At 37.4% G+C, this 22,938-nt stretch overlaps 1 long non-coding RNA gene across 1 annotated transcript in view; it reads left to right on the top strand.

Annotated features, from left to right (window-relative positions):
* The window catches only part of LOC148130832 (uncharacterized), a 30,584-nt gene extending 15,041 nt beyond the window's left edge, over positions 1-15,543 (top strand). Inside the window, exons 3-4 of the long non-coding RNA XR_015749632.1 lie at positions 5,485-5,572; positions 14,372-15,543. This is a non-coding gene — a long non-coding RNA (uncharacterized LOC148130832). The remainder of the gene's footprint in view (positions 1-5,484; positions 5,573-14,371) is intronic.
* The last annotated feature ends 7,395 nt before the right edge of the window (positions 15,544-22,938 follow it).

The following is a 22,938-nucleotide window of genomic DNA, read 5'->3' as shown; positions in this document are numbered from 1 at the left end:
AGATTTATTTTTTTAATTAAAAAACAAATTTTATACTTATATTCTGATTTCAACCACCTTTGCCAGATACAATTTGCTTAAAGGGAGTAAGACTTGAAAAGAGTTTTCCAACTATATTTTTTGATTCTTTCACTTGATTGCAAAATGACAACAAGAGTGGAACTTCCATCATTGTTTTGACAACAGAAGGATATACTTGTCAATTGTTTTCTTATGGACAATTGTTTAAGGGGATATTCTTTTACAGTTTTGAATAAAGTAAGATTGAGTTTGAAACAGAATTGAGTACGAATGACAAACATATTATTGGTAAAATATAAAAACATTTGCTGAAATATGAGACTGAAGAAGATCAAGTGTATGAAAGAATGTATGATCAAATGGCCTAAACCTTTTGGCTATAATATACAAATGGAACAACAAGAAAATATGTTGTTGAAAAGACTGAAATTTATATTACGTTCTAGCATAGAATTTTTATAAAATGATATTTCATTGATATTTCTCACCAGAAAAATTGACTAGAATGTATAAAGGTATTTTGAATCTTTCTGGGAAATGTGAACAATATGTTTGGGGAACATGTAAGAAAGTAAAAAAAAAAAGGGATAAAAATATATTAATTTATTCAGAAGATATTAAAGACTAAGGTAGAATTAAACCAGAGACTTTTTTGGGCGATAAACAACTAGGAAGAATTCATAGTTTTATGTATGACAGCTGCAGTGAGAGTATTATAGCCTCAAAAGTGAAAATTACTAACAATGGACGAACAATGATGGAAGTTCCAGAGATGGTTTAATTCATACCTTTGATCAAAGAAAAAAGACAATATTTCCATTTCTGGCTGATTAGAATCTCAATAGATTTTTTTGCATGAAACAGAAACAAATGTACTTTTGACTTATAGTTTTGATTATTATTATTATTTGAATAATAGGCAAAAGTAAGGGGTTATTTGTGTGTAATCATGGAATAAGACAGAAATTTATAACCATAGTTATATTTGCTGCAAAGGAAATTGGAAGACATGGCCTTTTTCTTAGATCTTTTATTATCTATTCAGATTTTAGAAGCTTGTATCACTCTCAGGATTTGGAAGTAAAGTACCAAAGATGCTGTTTGGATTATTCTATTTTAATGAGTTTGTCGTATTGAGCAGCTTTGCCATTTTATAAACTTTGAAGAACCATACAACATTTGAAATATATAAATAAACTTGCATATTTAATAATTTTACACCAAATGCAGCTATCACTCTTTGTATTTGATCAGTGCATAGTGCAGCATGGATGCCTAACACTGAAAGATTTATATTAGTTTCTGTTTTCACATGAAGCTGCTCATTTTCCAGAATTGCTTCGTCTTCATTTGTAAATGCTGCCAGAGTAATACAATGCAAGCATTGAAAAGTTAAATTCTTGCAATCTATCACGTCTAATAATATCCTTTTCAGCATTCACTATACACTAAGAAAAGGGGACTGAATACTTTTGAGAAGATCGTATAAGTATAGGCTTTTTCCCCTTACTGCCTGCTAGGTTTGCTTTCTTTGAACTGAGAGCTTGCCTGAAATATGTCTAAAACTCAGCAGCATTTTTGTCTTTATTTGATTTTGGAACTCCAGCTGAGTTTTGGCAGATGGAGTGCTCTCTGATTCTACTCTATAAAGTTTGAATTGGAAAGGTTCCACACAGATATCCTTACAAAGTTCTTCACATCACCCAGTTATAACAAGAACTTCTATTCTAAATCTAGATAACAGAAATTATGAAATAATAAAGCTTTGGTATAATTTTAACATCCTCTTCTTATAAACAACCTATACCTCCAGGTGTCTCATTTTATAAAAAAGACTTTTGCAGCAAAGCAATTCATTGAAAAACAACTTATAGGTATGAGCTGTGTTTGGTCTTCAGTATCAGCATGGTAGTTTGTATCATGCATTTGTTCTAGGACTTACAGAAACAATGAAATAACCAAATACTGCACTCCTTATAATAGAAAATATACTCTATATTATTTTAAAACTCTAGGCACCAATGTTCCACTGAAAACTTTCTGAGAATGAGCAATGCCACCAGAATAGATGTGAAGTATATATTTCCTGGCTCAAGTGCGAAGAGGTTAACAGCCTCTGTTGACCAGGCAAAAACTGGTCAAAAAATATTAGCAAAATTGCCCAATTGGCAAGGTTCATTTACTTTACCAAGTTGCACTATTTTCTTCCAATTCCAAAGGCTAAAAACTGGAAGTTACAAACGTGGAATATGTCACATTTTCCTAATTTCTAACTGAAACAACATCAGTTATAAATGGAAAGACTATAGAAGTCCATCATTTTGACGAGCAGGTTTACAATCAATGGTGGACGTAGGAGTGACACAAAGAAACAGATTTCAGCTAAACAAAAACTTCTGGTGAAACAGAGGATAGCATCTTCTGCTTCACTACAGAAGATTTAAGTTTAGGATGTATGTCCATCAGTGATGAAGTAGCAAGGCCATGTATTGCATATCTTAAATGTAATAGGCTGAAGTAGGCTTTCCTAAAGTGACACCTTCTTGCTGGGTTGGAACTACAGTTCTCCAACTTCACAGGAGCTGTGGCCCCAAGATATATGCAATATAGGAAGAAGAAGACTATTTGGAAAAATCTACACCACAAAGTCACCAAGGCCCTTTGCAAAATTTCCCTATCTCCACAGCAATATTTTTCTCCATGGCTTTTCACCAAACGGACAAATTGATGACTGAAAAATAATTCCCCCAAATTAAAAAAAAAAAACCTAGAAAGCAGAAAGAAAATTTGGTCCTTACCCAATTACTATACTGTCATTCATATTCTTGTTTTTTTTAAAGAAAAGAGTCAACTCTTCCATATCATTTAGCCCAAAGCAATTCATTTTAAAACCTGGGAACTTGGTTTTAATGGGCAGTTGGATGGCATAAAATGTAAAAAAACAAATGTTAAATAAAATATTGTTGATGAAAGCTCAGTTGGTCATGTTTCCCATTTTCTAACCCTGATATCCCACGTAACGTAATTCTTAGGAATACCCAAACATTCACTTGACTTGAAGCTTGTTAGCCGTGTTTCCATTCCTCTAAAGCCAGACTGCAATTTGCAACATGCCAGCTATCGAATTCCATTGAAAGAGCTTGTGGTGGGATTTGGAGAAGCACCTTGATTTAAAAATGACTGTTTTCATAAATAAGTCTTTCATGCACATTTCATGAAGCGCAGTTCACCAACGCTTGCTAAAATTACTGTGAGACTTATACAGAGGCCCTTGTATCTACAGGTGTTATTTGGGGAGGAAAGGGAGAGAATTAGACCAGCCTTAATAAGTAGAAGATGATCAAAGGCACTTGGAATCTTCATGGTTGGTGCAAATCTTTATTTCTGTCAGTGAAAAGAATGTCCAAGAAATACCATACATAGAACAGTGATTATTAAAAGCAGTTTTATTCAGAGTTTTTATTATTATTATTCCAATACAAAAAGGCTTGTTGCTAGGTGCTCAGTAAGCCTTTTGTGAGCCAAATAATTTACTGTTTTTAAAAAATATTTCTGAGGTAGACTCATTATTAAAACCATATTGTCCAATTCCTATCCCTCCTCCACTTCTCTTCCTACATATATTGTCCTCAAGGTTAGGCAACCTTTTCCTCATTAAAAGCCATTTATGTTGCTTTCTGTACAAGCTGCCTTTTAGTGGCAGCCAAATCTTGGCAACTGTCACTTGAAGGGGTGTTGCAAGAGGAAAATCTATATATTTTGAGTGACCAATCAACAGTCTTCTGAGAAATAAAAAGAGCAAAAATGAAATCAAAGAACCACTTCTACCCACTCTGGCCTCAACATGAAACCACGATCCAGGAGCATCGACTTTCTGTCTTTTATAATCACCTACGCAACAATGGCATCATTTGGTTTACATTGGCCCTCAAACTTGTCAAAGAGGGTATACTTTCCTAACTTACATTTTATACAGGAAATGTTCTGAGCCATTCTTTTTTTTCCAACTCAAATTAATTCAAATGTTTAAGTTCAAATAGTTTGCCAATTTGCCATCAGAGTAAATGGCAAATTGGTTTCTAAAGAAAAAAGGGGTTTCAGGACATCAACCTCGCCTCTTTGGTGCCATCGGTGTCATTAGGTTACTTTGAAATTTCAGCTAAAAATGCCTCATTGATAGCCTCCAAAGTCATTGAGTGACTAATACTAGAAGGGGACAAGGTTCATCTTTTGTAATTCTGCATTTTGTATTACAAGACTCTTTTGAGGTTTTGTTTGAGTTGGCAGAAACCTTTGGAGAACCTGCCAGCTTAGGTCGTTGCTACTTTATGGATCTAAATCACAGTCTTTGAATGTTTTACCTTTGTTACCATGTTCAACTTGTCTTTAATTTTGTGTGAAATTACTTAGCTCTCCAAACTAAATCAGGATTATGTACATGTAAAAATGTATTTTTTTCACATTTACTTCTCGCTCACCTTGGCTCTTTCATTTCTCTTCTTCCTTTCCCTTTTTCAGTTGTATGGTATCTCATTCCTCCTGATTTTTCCAGTCACAAAAACTTTTGAAACACAGATTGCAGCATATACTCTTGCAGGAAAATCATAACCAAGCCTGAAATCCTGGAAAACTTTCTAGTCCATGTAAACCTATTTGCACTCCCTTAAATGTTTAATTTGGACCCAGCCAGATGGTTGTATTGATGGATGCATGACTTGCCCTGGCCTGTGCATTTTGGTTTTATTTTAGGTTTATAGGGGTGATTGGGTGTTTTTTTTTTTGTTGATTGTTGCATTTTGTTTATTGGTTATGCTGTTTGATTGTTTTTAATGAGGTGAACCATTCAGAGTCACACATGTGAGATGAGCAGGTATACAAATTGAATAAATAAATAAATTTTAAATACATAAATAAATAGAATCCTGATTCAGAGTGGGTTTTGTGTATTTCTGTTTTATGCCCATTGATAGTGCTGCCTAAATTAAACATGATCAAAATAGATTGTTTTTCAAATCACACAATAGTTAAATGACAACTAGGCATCAAAGCATTTCTGGAATCTCTGGAGATAGTTTTAAGAAATGTTTATGATATTTTCCAAGACTTTGAGGCAGCTGTAGGAGAAGAAACAATTACTTTAAGTTGCAGACAGATAATTCTGTTCATCGTCTCCTTCAAATCCAAGTTCTGCACAGTCTTAATACCACCGTATGCATGGAAGGTTAGCAGAAATAGTAAGTATTTTGGGACATGGGAGATAATTTAAAGGAAATAGAATTCTCTGTGGACCAGTTCATTGATTCCAACCATCACACCTTTCCTTGCCCGAAGTATTTTGAACGTTTAGCTGAAGCTACATTAAAAGATTTCCTGGCATGGTTCATAAATGGATAACTGCAGCCACAGCATGAGTAATGTCTAAATGCTTCTGTCTTGTAAAGTGATCTCCCTTTATTTTTTCAGAGGGAATTTTGAATGGGAAATGAAGGCTCCACTTCTTCCAGCAAGTGTTTGATTTCTCTTCTCTGCAGTCTCAGATAGTGACAGACAGGTAGGCTCTCAGTCCTCTCATATGCACCGAGAAGATATCCTGGTGCTCTTGGATCTGTAACTCTCCATAATTGCCATAGGCGCCTCAGACATGGAACTTCTAAGCATAACCTGTGTACAGCTTCTCTGAAAATACATTATTATGCCCCAGGCTATTTTTATGATCAGGAGGAAGAATAAAGGAACATGATAGAATGGAACAGAGTTGGCTTCTGTTTGCCTTTTCAGACAGACTTATTGCACATATACTTCTTCCCCAAACCCCAAAAACTTTAACCTTAGACTGTCTACTATTGACCTCACCCCTTTCCTAAGAGGTCTGTAGGGGGCGTGCATAAGCGCACCAACATTCCTACCATCCCTGTCCTATTGTTTCTTTTTATTTTTCTTATATGTACCCATTTCATGTATTCATATCTATGTATATACTTATACCAATTATCTTGTAAGTGATTGACTAATCAAAATAAATAAATCAAAATAAAATAAATAAATAAAAATAAATATTCAACCAATAGGGAAACTAAATTAAATAACAAAGCATTTCCAGATTTTTCAAGCAGTTTTCTAACTTAAAAATGATTTGAAGAAATGTTATGCTCATTTATTATTCTATTATGTTCTATTCTATTCTATTCTATTCTATTCTATTCTATTCTATTCTATTCTATTCTATTCTATTCCATTCGTGTCCCATTCTCGGACACTGGCTGGACAAGTCCTTGCAGTATTCTTGGCAAAGTTTTTCAGAAGTTCCTCACAGGGCTGAGAGAAAGTGATGGTCCCAGGTCACACAGTTGGTTTTGTGCCTAAGGCAGGACCAGAACTCAGGGTCTTCTGATATCTACTATAGCTTTAACTATTATACCAGACTGGTTTTCATGTTTAGATAAAGGGAGACAAAAAGAACAGCAAGTTAGAAAAATTATCTACAAAATAAGTCAGCATTAATTACAAATGTGCCAAAAACAATATATGCAAAAAAAATGCATCTTACAATCCAAATTGGAGGGTCAGGCATGAAGTCAGTCAGTCTTAACAGTCCATCAAGAACCAATATCGTACTTTGTTCTAGAACAGAACAGAATACAGGTACTTCTCCACTTACAACTGTTCATTTAGTGACCATTTGAAGTTACAATGGCACTGAAAAAAGTGATTTATGACCTTTTTTTCACAGTTACAAATGTTGCCACATCCCCATGGCCATGTGATCAAAATTCAGAGACTTGGCAACTGTTTCCTATTTATGACTGTTGCTGTGTCCCGGGGTCATGTGACCATCTTTGGAGAAGGCAGATCCACTTAACGACTGTTTTGCTAATTTAACAGCTGCAGTGATGCAGTTAACAAATGTGCCCAGAAATTTCATAAAATGGGGCACAAATCACTTAACAAATTTCTCACTTAGCAACATAAATTTTGGGCTCCATTATATTCATAAGTCCGGGACAACCTGTAACAGGTTTGGAAGGGATCTTGAATGTCTTCTAGTCTAATCCCCTGCTCAGATAAATGGTTGTCCAATCTCTTCTTAAAAACCTCCAGAGTTAGAGTACCCACACCTTCTGGAGGCAATTTATTCCACTGATTAATTCTTCTAATTTATCCGTAGTTCTATGTTGGTTCTCTCTTTGTTTAATTTCCATCCATTGCTTCTTGTCCTACCTTCAGGTGTTTTGGAGAATAGGTTGACCCTCTCTTTTTTGGAACACTGCTATCATGTCACCAGTAGTCCTTCTTTTCATTAGACTAGACATACCCAATTCCAGCAACCGTTCTTCATATGCTTTAACCTCCAGTCCCCTAATCATCTTTATTGCTCTTCTCTGCACTCTTTCTAGAGTCTCAACATCTTTTTTAGAGTGTGGCAACCAAAACTGGAAGCAATATTTCAAGTGTGTTCTTACCAAGGCATTATAAAGTGGTATTAACACTTAATGTGATCTGGATTTTATCATTCTATTAATGCAGCATAGGACTGTGTTGGCTTTTTTGGCAGCTGCAGCACACTGCTGGCTCATTTTTAAGAGATTGCCCACTAGAACAGTGGTCGCCAACTTGTGAGCTGGGGACCACTGGTGGTCCGCAAGAAAATTTTGGAGGTCCACAGAGAAATGTCACCCCCAAAGCACCCCCCGAAGCAATTAATCCAGGCTGTGTGGGAACACAAGGCTGCACTGCCCCACATGGCTTGTGGGAACACAAGGCTTGCATTGCGAATAAGAGGTGGTGAGGGGAGGGGAGAAAGGGCACTTGCCTCACTCACCTCACCTGGCCACCAGACTGCTTCTTTCTTCTTCTGCTTTTGGCTGCACACAAGGGAAGCAGCAAAAGTCTTTCCTTCTCTCCCCCAAACTCCGCCAGAAATGAGTCTTTGGGACCTGGCAAGGCATCCTGCTCCAAGAGGTTGCACCATTCTGGTGGAGTTTGGGGGAAGAGAAAGAAAAACCTCTGCTGCTTCTAGTGCTTTCCTTGCATGAAGCCAAAGGTCTCTCTCTCTCTCTCTCTCTCTCTCTCTCTCTCTCTCTCTCTCTCTCTCTCTCTCTCTCTCTCTCTCTCTCCCTGAGAACGGAACTGGATAAAGAATGATCGATCGGTAGGAAAACGGGGAATTTCCCTGCAGACTTATTTTGGGATTTTCCCAGGGTCTCTGGTCTGTGGGATTTAAAATTATGAGTTTGGTGGTCCCTGAGGTCCAAAAGGTTGGCGACCCCTGCACTAGAAGTCCATGATCCATCTTGCGGTTACTGCTATTGAGCCAGGTAATTCACCTCAAGAGATGTTCTTAATGTTTGAAAGTGAAACATTGAATGTGCAGCTTCTGAAGATTGGAAAAAAAAAAAAGCTTCCAAGATTTTAGGAACATGAATAGGATAAGGGCATGAAGGAAAGTGTCTTGAGCATCCTTTGTATATTTCCAGAGTTTCCAGAGCCTGAGAGAGATTAAAATTCAAGGACCCAAATGCATATGATTGATCTTAATTCGGTAACAATATTGAAATAATGAAACATAGGAGTATATATGAATTTAACTCAGTACTTAGCACCAGAGCAAAATATCATAGAGATCCATACTTCTCTGCTTATGCAGCAGTCCTGTTCTCAACATTTCCAATAAACCAAATAGGAAACATAACTTATAGGAAGATATTTTCGTGAAATAAGTAAGTTTCCTGTGCACTGTATCCCACATTTCTATTCTGATTTTGAAATGCCACAAGCAGGGGAGAAAGGATTAGAATTTGTTCTTCAAATACCTGGAATTGTTTATAGAATCTGGACAACTCTGAAAAAAACTCTGAATTTTTTTATCCTATTGGTAATGTATTAACCAGCTAGAAAGTTGATAGGCCATTTTTAAAAAATGTTTTTAAATGATATCAAGATGTCACACTGTATTTACCTAAAAGGAACACGATAGCCATATATTTTAAAGAAACATTCTTTTTCTTTGAAGTATGATGGCTATCTTATATTCTTGAGAATATGGTAATGACAATGGATAAGTAGTTCCTGTCTATTATTTTGTGGGACAGAGGGAAGTGCTATTTTAAATTAGAAAACCATTTTGGTGTAGTGATTAAAGGCACAGGCTAGAAACTGTGTGACTGAGTCCTGGTTCCAACTTAGCACAAACCAGCTGGGTGATCTTGTGTCAATCATTATTATTTTATTTATTATTTTATTTTAATGACTGGAAATATATTTTATGATATCTCAGGACATATGAGTATTTTTCAAAGCTACTGAATGATATGGTGCATGAGAAAGTTTATTGTAGGAAAGTATTTGGCATCAACTGTCTTGGCACGATCATCTTCATCTCAGTGCCACTTAAATGCAGCCAAATTTAGCTCTAGCAATAAAATATGTGTGTATGTGCTTATCTCAATGCACACACACACAGAGTACAAATTTCAGCAAATTCCACTCAATTTTAAAATGTATGAAAGTGCCTTGACTGTTTACTAGTCACATTTTTAATGCAATAAATATTGGGTTTTGTTTGTTTGTTTGTTTGAAAGAGAGAGGGAGAAGGAGAGGGAGAGGGAGAAAGCAAGACTAAGCCACATTATGCCTAATGTTCATTTGCTCGGCATAAAACCTGTCATCACTTCTTCCTGAGTGACATTTTAAATCACTCAATTTATACGAGATTACACTTGTAAGTCATCGCAAAGATAGACAAATAGGAACAAGGATGACAAATATAAATAGCAGATGGTGTTGGACTTTGTTTTGTTTTTAGAAGGCTATTATCAAGAATGTGGAAAGCCAGTCTGGTATAATGATTAAAGAGAGAAGATTGGAAACTGGGAGTCTGGGAGTTCTAGTTCCGCCTTAAGCACAAAGTCAGTTGAGTGACCTGGGACCGCTCACTCTTTCTCAGACCTAGGAAGAAAGCAAAGGAAAGACACTTCTGAAAATGTTCTCAAGACAACTGCAGTGTCTAGTCCAGACAGTTGCCAGAAGTCAACAGTGAACCAAAAATCAAAGTCAAGTCAAGTCAAGTCAAATCAGGTCAAGTCAAGTCAAGTCAAGTCAAGTCAAGTCAAGTAGTGAAGTGAAATGAAGTGAAGTAAGCTACACTAAAAACATTAAACACTAAACTAAATGTTACTTAAATTAAATTTCTATTCTTTTGGAGAAAATAGGGAACATGCTACCAGCATACAATCAGCTTGAGTTTATCGTAGATTTTCCTACTTGAAATTAGGTCATGTTTAAAAGACACTGAAGGAGGTTTCTATCCTATTATACCTGGTTCACTTTAGTAAAGATATTTACTTTCTTGATGTTTCCATTGAACCTTTGAATGTTGACATCAACTATAGGAATCGCAAAGTCCTTTTCTGACTTATGCATTATGCACATGGTTGGCTTATTTATTTATTATTTTCAGATAGTTTTTGATGTATGACAGTTCATTTAGTAACTATTCAAAGTTACGACAGCATTGGAAAAAGTGACTTATGACTATTTTTCACATTTACAACTGTTGCAGCATCCCTCATGGTCTCATGCTTTACATTCAGATGCTTGACTACATTCAGATGCTACTTACATTCATATTTATGACTGTTGCAGGATCATGTGATCAGCTTTTGTGACCTTGTGACGAGCAAAGTCAATGGGGAAGCCAGATTCATTTAACAACCATGTTATTAACTTAACAACTGCAGTGATTCACTTAACAGCAAAGGTGGCAAGACAGGTTGTAAAATGGGGCAAAACTCACAACAAATTTCTCATTTAGCAACATAAATCTTGGCCTCAATTGTGGTCATAAATCAAAGATGACCTGTATTTATTCTGCATTTACTCCCGGTTTTTATTATATATTTTTAAACACTTGCCAAAGTTTGATAAAATGGACAAAACAAAATAAACAGAGTGCAATGTCTGCCTATCATCTGTTGTCTGTCTGTCTGTCTATCCATCCATCCATCCACCCACCCATCCATCCATCCATCTTGCAAAATAGTACTGCAGAAAGTAGTGCAATTGAGTTGGCTTAGATGCAAGACCTTGGCTTTTTCCAAAGTCCATTTCAGGCAACAGTTTGCTAAAAAAATGTCAGTGTGCAATCCTAGCTTGAATTGCAGGGCAACTTCAAAGAGTTGCAGGCCAGTGATATGATCACACCATGATGTACTTTTTAGGAATCAAATCTGAAATGCTGCACAACCTGGAATATAATGTTCTTAAAGCAAGCAATCTCTATGCTGCAGTTAGTATGCCTCATGACCCAGGATGCCAAATGTAAAAGGAAAATTGTGAAGGTAGTGATGTATTGTTTACATAGGAAAAGCCATTCCCTAAACAGCAATCAGAAATGAAATATTGGGTCCCATAGGTCCTAAAATAATGTCTTTATGGTTGCTTCACCAAACTAAGTCAAACATTCATTAACGTTAGTAGGGCAAGATAGAATTCATAAGATGGCAATGACATTTTCAAATTTCTTGGATCTTTGCTGTAATTTATTGGTAAAGCACAGTTCCCACTTAGAACAAGAGGTTTATCTTTACCAATGTAGAGTGTACCAATTACGTCCTAGAAAAAATGTTTCCGGCCACCATTGCTGGATAAATGGCTCAGACTCAGTAAATTCTATGTTTTAGAATTTAGCTTTAGAATGCTATTAAGAAAGAAATCATGGTTGCTGTAGGAATCAGCCGTGATTATGGAAAAGTTATAACACTCAGGGCAAATAATTCAGATTGAAAGGCTTCTTATGTTCTTACCAATATTAAACATCAGGAATCTGGTAGCATCTTTTCAAACTAATTAACCAAATCAACTGTAGTGCGTGACAGTTTATGCTTTTTAATAAATTTTTGAAAAGATGCTACCAGATGCATCCTGATTTTGTGCTATCATAGACTAACATACAGGTGAAACTCAAAAAATTAGAATATCGTGCAAAAATTCATTTATTTCAGTAATGCAATTTAAAAGGTGAAACTATATATGAGATAGACTCATTACATGCAAAGCAAGATAGTTCAAGCTGTGATTTGTCATAATTGTGATGATTATGGCTTAGAGCTCATGAAAACCCCAAAGCCACAATCTCCGAAAATTAGAATATTACATGCCATCAATAAAACAAGGATTGTACATAGAACAATATTGGATCTCTGAAACGTATAAGCATGCATATGTACTCAGTACTTGGTTTGGGCCCCTTTTGCAGCAATTACTGCCTCAATGTGGTGTGGCATGGAAGCTATCAGCCTGTGGCACTGCTGAGGTGTTATGGAAGACCAGGATGCTTCAATAGCAGCCTTCAGCTCTTCTGCATTGTTCAGTCTCATGTCTCTTATCTTTCTCTTGGCAATGCCCCATAGATTCTCTATGGGGTTCAGGTCAGACGAGTTTGATGGCCAATCAAGCACAGTAATCCCATGGTCATTAAACTAGGTTTTGGTGCTTTTGGCAGTGTGGGCAGGTGCCAAGTCCTGCTGGAAAATGAAGTCAGCATCCGCATACAGCTCGTCTGTGGAAGGAAGCATGAAGTGCTCCAAAATCTCCTGGTAGATGGCTGTGTTGACCCTGGACTTAATGAAGCACAGTGGACCAACACCAGCAGATGACATGACTCCCCAAATCAACACAAACTGTGGAAACTTCACACTGGACTTCAAGTATCTTGCAGTGTGTGCCTCTCCATTCTTCCTCCAGACTCTGGGTCTTTGGTTTCCAATGAGATGCAAAAGTTGCTTTCATCAGAAAAGAGAACTTTGGACAACAGACCAGTTCTGTTTTTCTTTAGCCCAGGTAAGACACTTCTCATGTTGTTTGTTGTTCAGGAGCGGCTTGACAAGAGGAATACGACATTTGAAGTCCATGTCCAGGATCCGTCTGTGTATGGTGGCTCTTGATGTACTGACTCCAGCCTCAGTCACTCCTTGTGAAAGTCCCCAACACTTTTGAATGGTCTTTTCCTGACAATTCTCTCCAGGCTGCGGCCATCCCTGCTGTTTGTGCACCTTTTTCTTCCACACTTTCCCCTTCCACATAACTTTCTATTAATGTGCTTTGATACAGCACTTTGGGAACATCCAACTTCTTTTGCAATTACCTTTTGAGGCTTTCCCTCCTTATGGAGGGTGTCAATGATGGTTTTCTGCACAACTGTCAGGTCAGCAGTCTTTCCCATGATTGTGATTCCTACTGAACCTGACTGAGAGACCATTTAAAGGCTCATGAACCCTTTGCAGGTGTTATGGCTTAATTAGCTGATTAGAGTGGGACACTTTGAGCCTAGAATATTGAACCTTTCACAATATTCTAATTTTCTGAGATTGTGGATTTGGGGTTTTCATGAGCTGTAAGCCATAATCATCTCAATTATGACAAATCACGGCTTGAATTATCTTGCTCTGCATGTAATGAGTCTATCTCATATATTAATCTCACCTTTTAAGTTGCATTACTGAAATAAATGAACTTTTGCACAATATTCTAATTTTTCAAGTTTCACCTGTAGTTTTTCTCCTACAATGACCAATACTATTAAGTCTATTTGCAGAACTATATAATCTATCAGAAGACACTTTTGAGAGAAGTTGAAGAAATTAGGGGAAAGGTAATCTACATCAGGGGTGTCAAACTCATGGCATCATGGCGGCATCACATGATGTATTGGGACTTTATTCCCATTCGCTAAATCAGGCATGAGCATGGCCAGTGCATGATGCATCCAGCCTATGGGCCAGGAGTTGGACAGCCCTGATCTACATAACCAATGAACCTAGCTTCTCCACATGTTTTAGTCTTTAACTCTCAGCTAATATAGAAAAATGAGCTTAAATGGATTCCAGAAGATGGTAGAGGACAGGAAGGCCTGGAGCAACGTTGTCCATGGGGTTGCGATGGGTAGGACATGACTTTGCAACTAACAACAACAAAGTATAAACAAAATATTGTGAGATTTATAGTCCAAAATATGCAAAGGATAGTGATATTTTTTTAGATGATGGCATTAATTTAATGAAAAGTTTATTTTTTTTCTCCTTACACAAATGCTCAATAAAACCATATCTTTACCACTTGCAATTATTCTAAAGTACCAATGAAATTGCCAGTCTTACCTTAGATAAGATAAAAACCCAAGTTCTACCATAACTCATTTTACTTTTACTCTAGATTGTCCTGAAAGAAACTGGATTTATTTCCAGGCAAATGTGTGGGGGGTTATGTTGTATGTGCCAATCTGCATCAATTAGGAATAGTAAACAGATACTGGAAATATATTGTGTTCCAAATATCACTTGTTCTTGTCTTACAGAGTATGCAGGAGCATAGCTGAATTTCCCAGTTGGACCTAGAAGACAACAGCTGAAAGAAGTATTTAAAACCATAGAAAGATGATAAATAAAGCTTTATTGCAGTCACCGGAGTTTAAAATAATTTTATATTAGCTTTATTTTAAAATTATTTTGTTGACATCTCATGTTGGGTAATACATTCCAATTGCTTACATTAAAAAAAAAAGAAAATAAATTATTTATTTGATCCAGAACGAAGTGGTTAGGATTGGATGTTAGTGGCCTGTAAGTGATACACCATAAAAGGCAAGCTTGATATAATAGCAGATGGCTGAAAACCTCTAATTTAAAATGGAAGAAGAGACGGTGAAGAGTACCATGATAGCCTGGACACAGAACTTTGGATACAATATAGATCTAAAAGAATGGGAGAAATTATGGAGTGTAAACTATAAATTAGCAACATCCTCATCATACAAAGAAAACTTGTGTAAAATGTTTTATGGATGGTATCTGGTCCCAACAAGATTGGCTAAAATATATCCCAATACAAGTCTAAAATGTTGGAAATGCCAACAATGATGGTACCTTCTATCATATGTGGTGGCTATGCCCTGAGACCAAGGCACTTATTGGACTAAAATTAAAAATTGGTTACAGGAAATTACAGGCTACCAAACTGAATCCAAACCAGAACTCTTCCTATTAGGAATTATTAAAGATCATTACTGAAAGAAAATAAAATATATAATTTTAATATTTTAACTGCGGCCAGGATAGCTTTCGCAGAAATGTGGAAAACCAACACCCCAAGTGAGGAATTAGTCCAATAAAGGATAATAGAATGAGCAGAAATGGGCATGCTTACTTTAAAAATGAAAGAGAAAGAGGATTCCGAGTATTATTCAATTTGGCACAAATGGCATGAATGGATAGCGAATAGATACAAGAAATAAGAAGTAAATTGCAAGAGACCTTAAGAAAGTGATCTGTAAATATGTAAATATGTAAAGTATATAAGAATATAAGATAGAACCAATTATTGATAAAGATAATAGATAATAGTTATTGATAGATGTATATTAAATGTATTAAACTTATAAGATAATATTATGTGTAGATGTGAAAACACCTGTTGAAAATGTGATTATTATTTGAGTTGTGTTGATGGAAAACATAATAAAAATCTATTAAAAAAGAAGAAGACTTACAACCCGAAGACTATGCATAGACTTTAACCTATTTATTCACAATTGATTTACAAACCATGTACAGGGTTGCAATCTTCATCTTCATGAAAATAAGTATTACATAGCCTTGCCAATTCTGCAGCATTCCTTCAAAATGTTATGGTTAGGATTGGACGTTAGTGGCCTGTAAGTGATATACCATAAAAGGTAAGCTTGATATAATAGCAGATGGTTGAAAACTATTAAAAATGCATGTGATACTGTGGGAATTTCAACTCAGAACATTATATTCCCCAAGCATCAGTAAAATGTAAATAGAATGGCAAAGGATTCTATAAGGATGGAGACCAAAAAAATTACCTCCCCTCATTTTACACAGATTTTTTTAAAATGTTGTTACAAAAGCAGCATTATTTATTTTTGATCAAAGAACGGATCTTAAGCTTTAGAACAACATCCCAGCCATTTTTATGTTTTAATGTTTTTTTTAAAAAAATGATTGATTACATCTGATTAGTCATACCGGACTTCCTCTGTGGTATAAAGATTATATCTGTTCCCTGCACAGAATGTTGAACAATCTGAAGAAATTGATCTGGAGCTCCACCACTACTGAGAGTAGGGGAAGCAGAATAACAGGATAGGGGAATTTGCAGATCTTCTCATCCAACTCCCTGCTCAGGAAACCCTATACCATTTCAGACAAATGGTTGTCCAATCTCTTCTTAAAAGCTTCCAGTGTTGGACCATTCGCAATTTCTGGAGGCAAGTTGTTCCACTGAACAATTGTTATAACTGTAGGAAATTTCTTCTTAATTCTAGGTTGCTTCTCTCCTTGATTGGTTCCATCCACTTCTCCTTGTCCTGCCTTCTGGTGCTTTGGAGAATAGCTTGGCTCCCTCTTCTTTGGGACAATCCCTCCTGAGTTATTGGAACACTGCTACCATTCACCCCTAATTTCGGGGAATCAAAGCACCCATTAGATTCCCCAAAACAGGGGTCTCCAACCTGGGCAACTTTAAGACTTGTGGACTTCAACTCCCAGAAGCTGGCTGAAGAATTCTGGAAGTTGAAGTCCACAAGTCTTAAAGTTGCTAAGGTTGGAGACCCCTGCCCCAAAACCTTTTGTCCTCTTAATTCCACAGCCAGCCACCCCAAATTATATGAAATTTGGTGGTAAATAACTTGAATTAAAATGGCATTTTGTGCATATGTTTGGGGCGGGGGTTAAAAAGAATAGTAAGAGATAGGTTCATTAAGTCTCCAATAGATCCATCTTTTTATTATTATTAAAGTTTCCCTCCATTTCAAAAAAATGCAGAAGCTGCAAATTCTGTCAAGTTCCTCCAGTTACATCTCTGCATCACTTTCATGTCTCCTGTGTACCTCAGACATTGAAAAGCAAGTTTATTACTTTTTAAAAAGTCTCTTGGCTTCAAAACTGTTTTCTGCCCCTATCTAACATAGTTGCTGCTAGTCGGTTATTGTGACATGTCTTTATCACAATAACTGATAACTTTATCATCTCTTTATCATCAAATCAATCCTCAAAATTCAGCCATCCCAAATGTCCTCAAACCTGAATCTCAAGAGCCTATCTTAGGTGAAATGAACATCCAGATATTGCTTATCTTTTAACAATCCAGTGGTGGATTATGGCCACTGTAGATTATCAACCTGTGAGAGCACAAATATTCCCTCTGCTAGTGTGGACATTTTTTTCCCCTTTTGAAGCATTCTTTATTTTTGAATTTGTTTGATCTTTTCTTCTATTGGAGCTTAACTTGCATCTCTTTGTGGAAGGTTGTATCTACTTGCTTGTGCTCTTCCACTAAAATTGTGTAGATAGGAGTTTTCGTTCGTTCTGGAGCTACAAATATTTGGTCAACCGTGACAACTCTAACTCTTGTTGTCACAAAAAGTTTGGGCTGATTAGCCCCAGTGTGTTCTGACCCACACTCTTTTCCGACAAATTAAACACAATCCAAAAGGAACAAAAACCTTGCAATGCTTTTAAATAATTAGCTGTGATAAGCACGAGCCTTGCCAAATTGTGTGAGACTTGCCAAAAGATAACAGACAAGAAATAATTTGCAAGACAAAAATGTTCAAATGTACAAACCCAGGATACTGGAATGTCCACGAGGCTGTAGTTTCAAAACATCTTTGCCTTCTGCAAAGTACGTTCGTTCACAGCAGGCTTCTAACTTCTTGAAGGAGGGGCCATTACCTTGCAGCCTTACTCCTGAGTTGCCTGTGCTGCTGCAGCTGCTCTTTCCTGCGAGCAGCCCTGTGAGCACACGTACTTGGCACAGGCTCCTCAGGAACTTCCTCATTGCTGCTGCCAGCACCCACAATATCTGAAGGCAGCAGTCCATGCCCTAATGGTCCTGGCCCCTCATCTGAGTCCTTGCTCTCCTCAGCAGTCCGCACCTGCTGCCGGTTAACCACAAATACAGATCTAAATACAGATAGTCCTCAAGTTACGACCAAAATTGAGCCCAAAATTTATGTGGCTGAGAGAACCATTTGTTAAGTGAGTTTTCCCCACTTTACGACTTTTCTTGCCACAGTTGTTAAGTGAATCATTGCCTTTCTTAAGTCAGTAATGTGGTTGTTAAGTGGATCTCCTGCTTGGGCAGAGGCCTGGACTAGAAGACCTCCAAGGTCTCCTTCCAGCTCTATTCTGATTCTGAATCTGGACTCCACATTGAATTTGCTTGTCAGAAGGTTGCAAAAGCTGATCGTACGACCCCATAAATACGAACCTCTTGCCAAGCAACTGAATTTTGATCACGTGCCCATGGGGGGTGCAACGTCGTAAGTGTGGAAAAATGGTCACCAGTCACTTTTTTTTAAAGTGCTGTTGTCACTTTGAACAGTCACTAAATGAACTGTTGTAAGTCGAGAACTGCCTGTATGAAACATCTTGCCTTTTCATTCTCTTTCTCCTTTTTTTCCAATTCATTCTACTGTAAGTCGTTACTTTCTCTGGAAATATCCATTAAAGTAGCAGGTTGGCCTATAAGCTGAGAAACCAGGCTAAGCATGACTTTAAATTGTTACCCTGCCAAAAAGCTTTCACCAAGGTTCATTTTAGTTTTCTGTCCTGGGAAACTGGACAAGTTTCTTACAGGATAATGAAAAGCTTTTGCCCACCAGAGGGTACTGTTTTCCTTTTATTTGTTTTTCTTCAGCAACATTTAATACAAAGCACCACATTTCTCTCCCTTTGGGGTCGCTTTCTCGTCACCTCTCTATTTGGGAGAGGAGGGGTGAGAGGAGGCCAAACTGGCTTCCAGCACCAAAATAGTTCATTATTTTATGTTCAACATTTCCTGGAGGAGGCCCAAGAAATCTCAAGAGCTGAGTTTTAAAATATTTTGATTGGAGGGTTTTAAAACATTCAACATGCAGGGAAATGATTTTCTATGGGTAGGTAAAGGTTTTCTTTAATAAAAAATAATAATAATTAAAAATGCTTCCTACCCATTGCTGAAGGACGGATTCTGTTTTTCCCAGGATATTTCATTTTCTTTTAAAATAACCCTTCTTTAAATAGCCCACTGAACGTTTTTTAAATATGTTTCCTTGCCTCTTCTCCGTTTGTTTTTGGCAAATGTTTAAGGGCTGCTGTTCTCAAATGACTTTCTTCATTGCCCCCCTCCCTGAAGGATGGGCCCAACACATGTGCAAGTTGCCAGACACACATTTGCTGGGAGAATGCAAGTTGGAGGGCGGGAAAGGCCGGAGAAATCAAGGGAGGGTTAAGTATTGCTTAACTCCTCAATCATTTTCCAAGATCCTAGCAGAACTGTGGATGTCTGGCTGGGATAAGAAAAAGTGCTTGAAAAGAGTCCAGAGAGATTTCCTGGGAAAAAATTTTGAGATAGACATGGTGAATGAAGTTGTTTATGTGTCATTCTACCTAAGAGTTACTTTTGTAATTCGTTTCCATTGTTATATTTTGATATTTAGTTTTGCTTGATGAACCAAAAGCCTGTAGAGATCTGGCAGGGTGGTAGGGAATCCTGTCAGAGCTGTTAAATAAACCTCTAAGTGCTTCAGCGACCCTCTAAAAGGATGCAAATGACCAGCTGTCTACAAGGAATACAAATCCTTCCATTCCCCACTATCCTGTCAGAGCTGAAGAAGCTTCTTGGATGAGAAGCGAAATGTCTTCAAAGAAAAAAAAAAAGGAAGTCCAGTTGTCTCCTGAAAAAAGCACCTTTGGGATTTGATGAACCAAGATTTCAAAAGACAGTTTTAACTAGGCAGGTTAAAAGGGAAGAATCCCACCCACCTTAGTATTGTACAAAAGCGTTTTTGATAAGCACAGTAGATTTATATCTCCGTGAGTATGTTTCTTTTTCTAGCTCAGTCCTGGTCATCAAGGCTAATGGCAGGAGCTGCGGTGCAACATCTTCAAGACCACAATTTCCCCAACCTTGCCACAAGTTCCCAAGAATTGTTCCAAGTATACAAGTAGCCCTTGACTTACAACAGCTCGTTTAGTGATCGTTCGAAGCAGCAACAGCAGTGAAAAAAGGGACTTATGGCTGATTTGCATACTTGCCACAGCAGCCCCACATGATCAAAATTCAGCCACTGGGCAACTGACTCATACTTGTGACAGGGTCCCAGGATCATGTAATTTCCTTTTGTGACCTTCTGACAAGCCAGATTCACTTAACAACTGTGTTACCAATTCAACAACTTAGTGATTCATTTAACAACTGTGGCAAGAAAGGGCTTAAATGGAGCACAACTCACTTAACAAATGTCTTACTTAGCAATATTGAAACTTTGGGCTCGATTGTGGTTGTATGTTGATGACTACCTATAGTGCACAAATGCAGAAGGATTTAATTTTGGAGACTCCTTAACAGTTTTAAGCATTCACAAGGAATAATCACTATAATAATATCACTGAAATTTAGCCCCTGCAATCTGCACCAAGTAGCATAAAGTAAATTTGAAACTGTAGGGGCAGCAGCATTCTTCAGTTTTATAATCTTTATTTCAAATTAAAATCATTTCCCCTCCCTCTTCCTAACTCTCCTTTGGTGTATATATTTATTTATATTCTTTCCTACTTCCTCCAAGTAGCTAGATGCAGCATTCCTTCCTTCCCTTTATCAACCTATTTTCCAAAGTAGCAGAAGGCAGGAAAAGAAACAGTGGATGGAAACTAATCAAGGAGAGAAGCAATCTAGAACTAAGGAGAAAGCAGAAACAGTGAAAACAATAAATCATTGGAATGGCTTGCCTTCGGAAGTTGTGGGTACTCCCATCACTGGAGGTTTTCAAGAAGAGATTAGATAGCCACCTGTCTGAAATGGTATAGAGCAGGGGTCTCCAACCTTGGCAACTTTAAGACTTGTGGACTTCAACTCCCAGAATTCCTCAGACAGCTGTCTGAGGAATTCTGGGAGTTGAAGTCCACAAGTCTTAAAGTTGACATGGTTGGAGAGCCCTGGTATAGTCTCTCCTTCTTGAGCAAGGGGTTGGGCTAGAAGACTTTCAAGGTCCCTTTCAATTCTGTTAATCTGTTATTTTGAGACTGTGCGGTGATCAGGATGAAAACTAGTGGTAACTTGAAGGATTTTTGTAATTGTAACTGGATTTGACCATCTCCTTTCTTCCGGGTAGACTGCATCAAACTGGTGCTTCAATTTGCAACCCAAAGAGAAAAAAGATAGTACTTAGAACTCATAAGCCTTCCTCCTGAGCTATTTTGACTTCATGGTGTCTGTGCTCTTTAAAATAAAAATTGACACAGTCCCCAAAGCAACACAAACCAAGGTGGGGGGGAAAACCCCCTCTCATACTGTATAAGAAACTAAAACTCAAAGAGTTGCTTGATATAATGAAAATAGGAAATACGAATGCAGAGAGAATAAGGTTTTCTCAGTGGCTCCATAACTGGGAAATTTACTTCCTATGGATTTCATGCTGGATCCTTCTGAATTCTCTTTTAAGAAGGGCTTTGTAGAGACCCCTCACATCCCGGACATAAACTGTTTCAACTCCTTCCCTCAAAACAATGCTATAGAGCACTGCACACCAGAACAACTAGACACAAGGACAGTTTTTCCCCCGAATGCCATCACTCTGCTAAACAAATAATTCCCTCAACATTGTCCAACTATATACAAGGTCTGCACTACTATTATGGTTAATCTTCTCATCACCCATCCTCTCCCACTTGTGACTGTATAATGGAACTTTGTCATTTGTATCCTTATGATTTATACTGTTTCCTCAGTATGATTTGATTGCTTATTGTACCCTATGACTATCATTAAGTGTTGTATCTTATGATTCTTGACTCTTGACGAATGTATCTTTTCTTTTATGTACACTGAGAGCATATGCAACAAAGACAAATTCCTTGTGTGTCCAATCACACTTGGCCAATAAAGAATTCTATTCTATTCTATTCTCTATATCTTCATTGCTGCTTTTCCCAAAAGGTGTAACTGGCATATATGAGTCATTGTTGCTTTTTGTTAATACAGGTAGTTCTCGACTTACAACAATTTGTTTAATGACTGCTCAAAGTTACAGTGGCACTGAAAAAAGTGAGTTAGGACCGTTTTTCGCACTTATGACCACTGTGGCATCCCCATGGTCATGTGATCAAAATTCAGGTGATGGCAACTGACTCAGATTTATGACGGTTGGAGTGTCCCAGGGTCACGTGATCACCTTTTGCGACCTTCTGACAAGCAAAGTCAATGGAGAAGCCAGATTCATTGTATGCTTATATTACCCACTTAACAACTGTAGTGATTCACTTAATAAATGTGGCAAGAAATGTCCCAAAATGGGACAAAACTGGCTTAACAAATGTCTCACTTAGCGACAGAAATTTTGGGCGTGTAAGTCGAGGCCAACTGTACTTGGATACCTATCCTGTGTCTACAAATCTTGGTTTTTTGGGTTATTCTGTAAGAATTTGTATTTTATTGTGAACTTCGATGATCAGAATAATCAGGGAATAAAGGAGAATCTCTTTCTATTTACTCTCTTTTGTAAATGATTATATGTGCTTCTAGCACCTTATACATTTTATGGAGATATAGTTCTATGCTTTCACAGTTTCCAGGATTTGGGAAGAATTAGTAAAATGGGAAGGAAAAAGTATTTTCAACCCAAAGCTATCTATCTCCATGTTTCTCCACCTTGGCAGCTTGAAGATATATGGATTTCAGCTCTCTCAGAATTCCCCAACAACCAGCATGCTGGCTGGGAAATTCGGGGAGTTGACGTCCACACATATTCAAATTGCCAAGTTGAAATCACTCTTCTATCTGTCTTTGGCCCCATTGTCTCACATCTGCTTTCCTGAACTCCCTTCTCCTCCTGGAACTGGCAGGAAAACATGCTACCCT

Source organism: Notechis scutatus, chromosome 4 (genome assembly GCF_049901735.1).
Source record: "Notechis scutatus isolate UNSWTSFEM ecotype Mainland chromosome 4, rNotScu1.2, whole genome shotgun sequence".
Classification (NCBI taxonomy): Eukaryota; Metazoa; Chordata; class Lepidosauria; order Squamata; family Elapidae; genus Notechis; species Notechis scutatus.
Note: the sequence above shows the minus strand (reverse complement) of the source record. Positions and strands in the feature narration are given on the sequence as shown.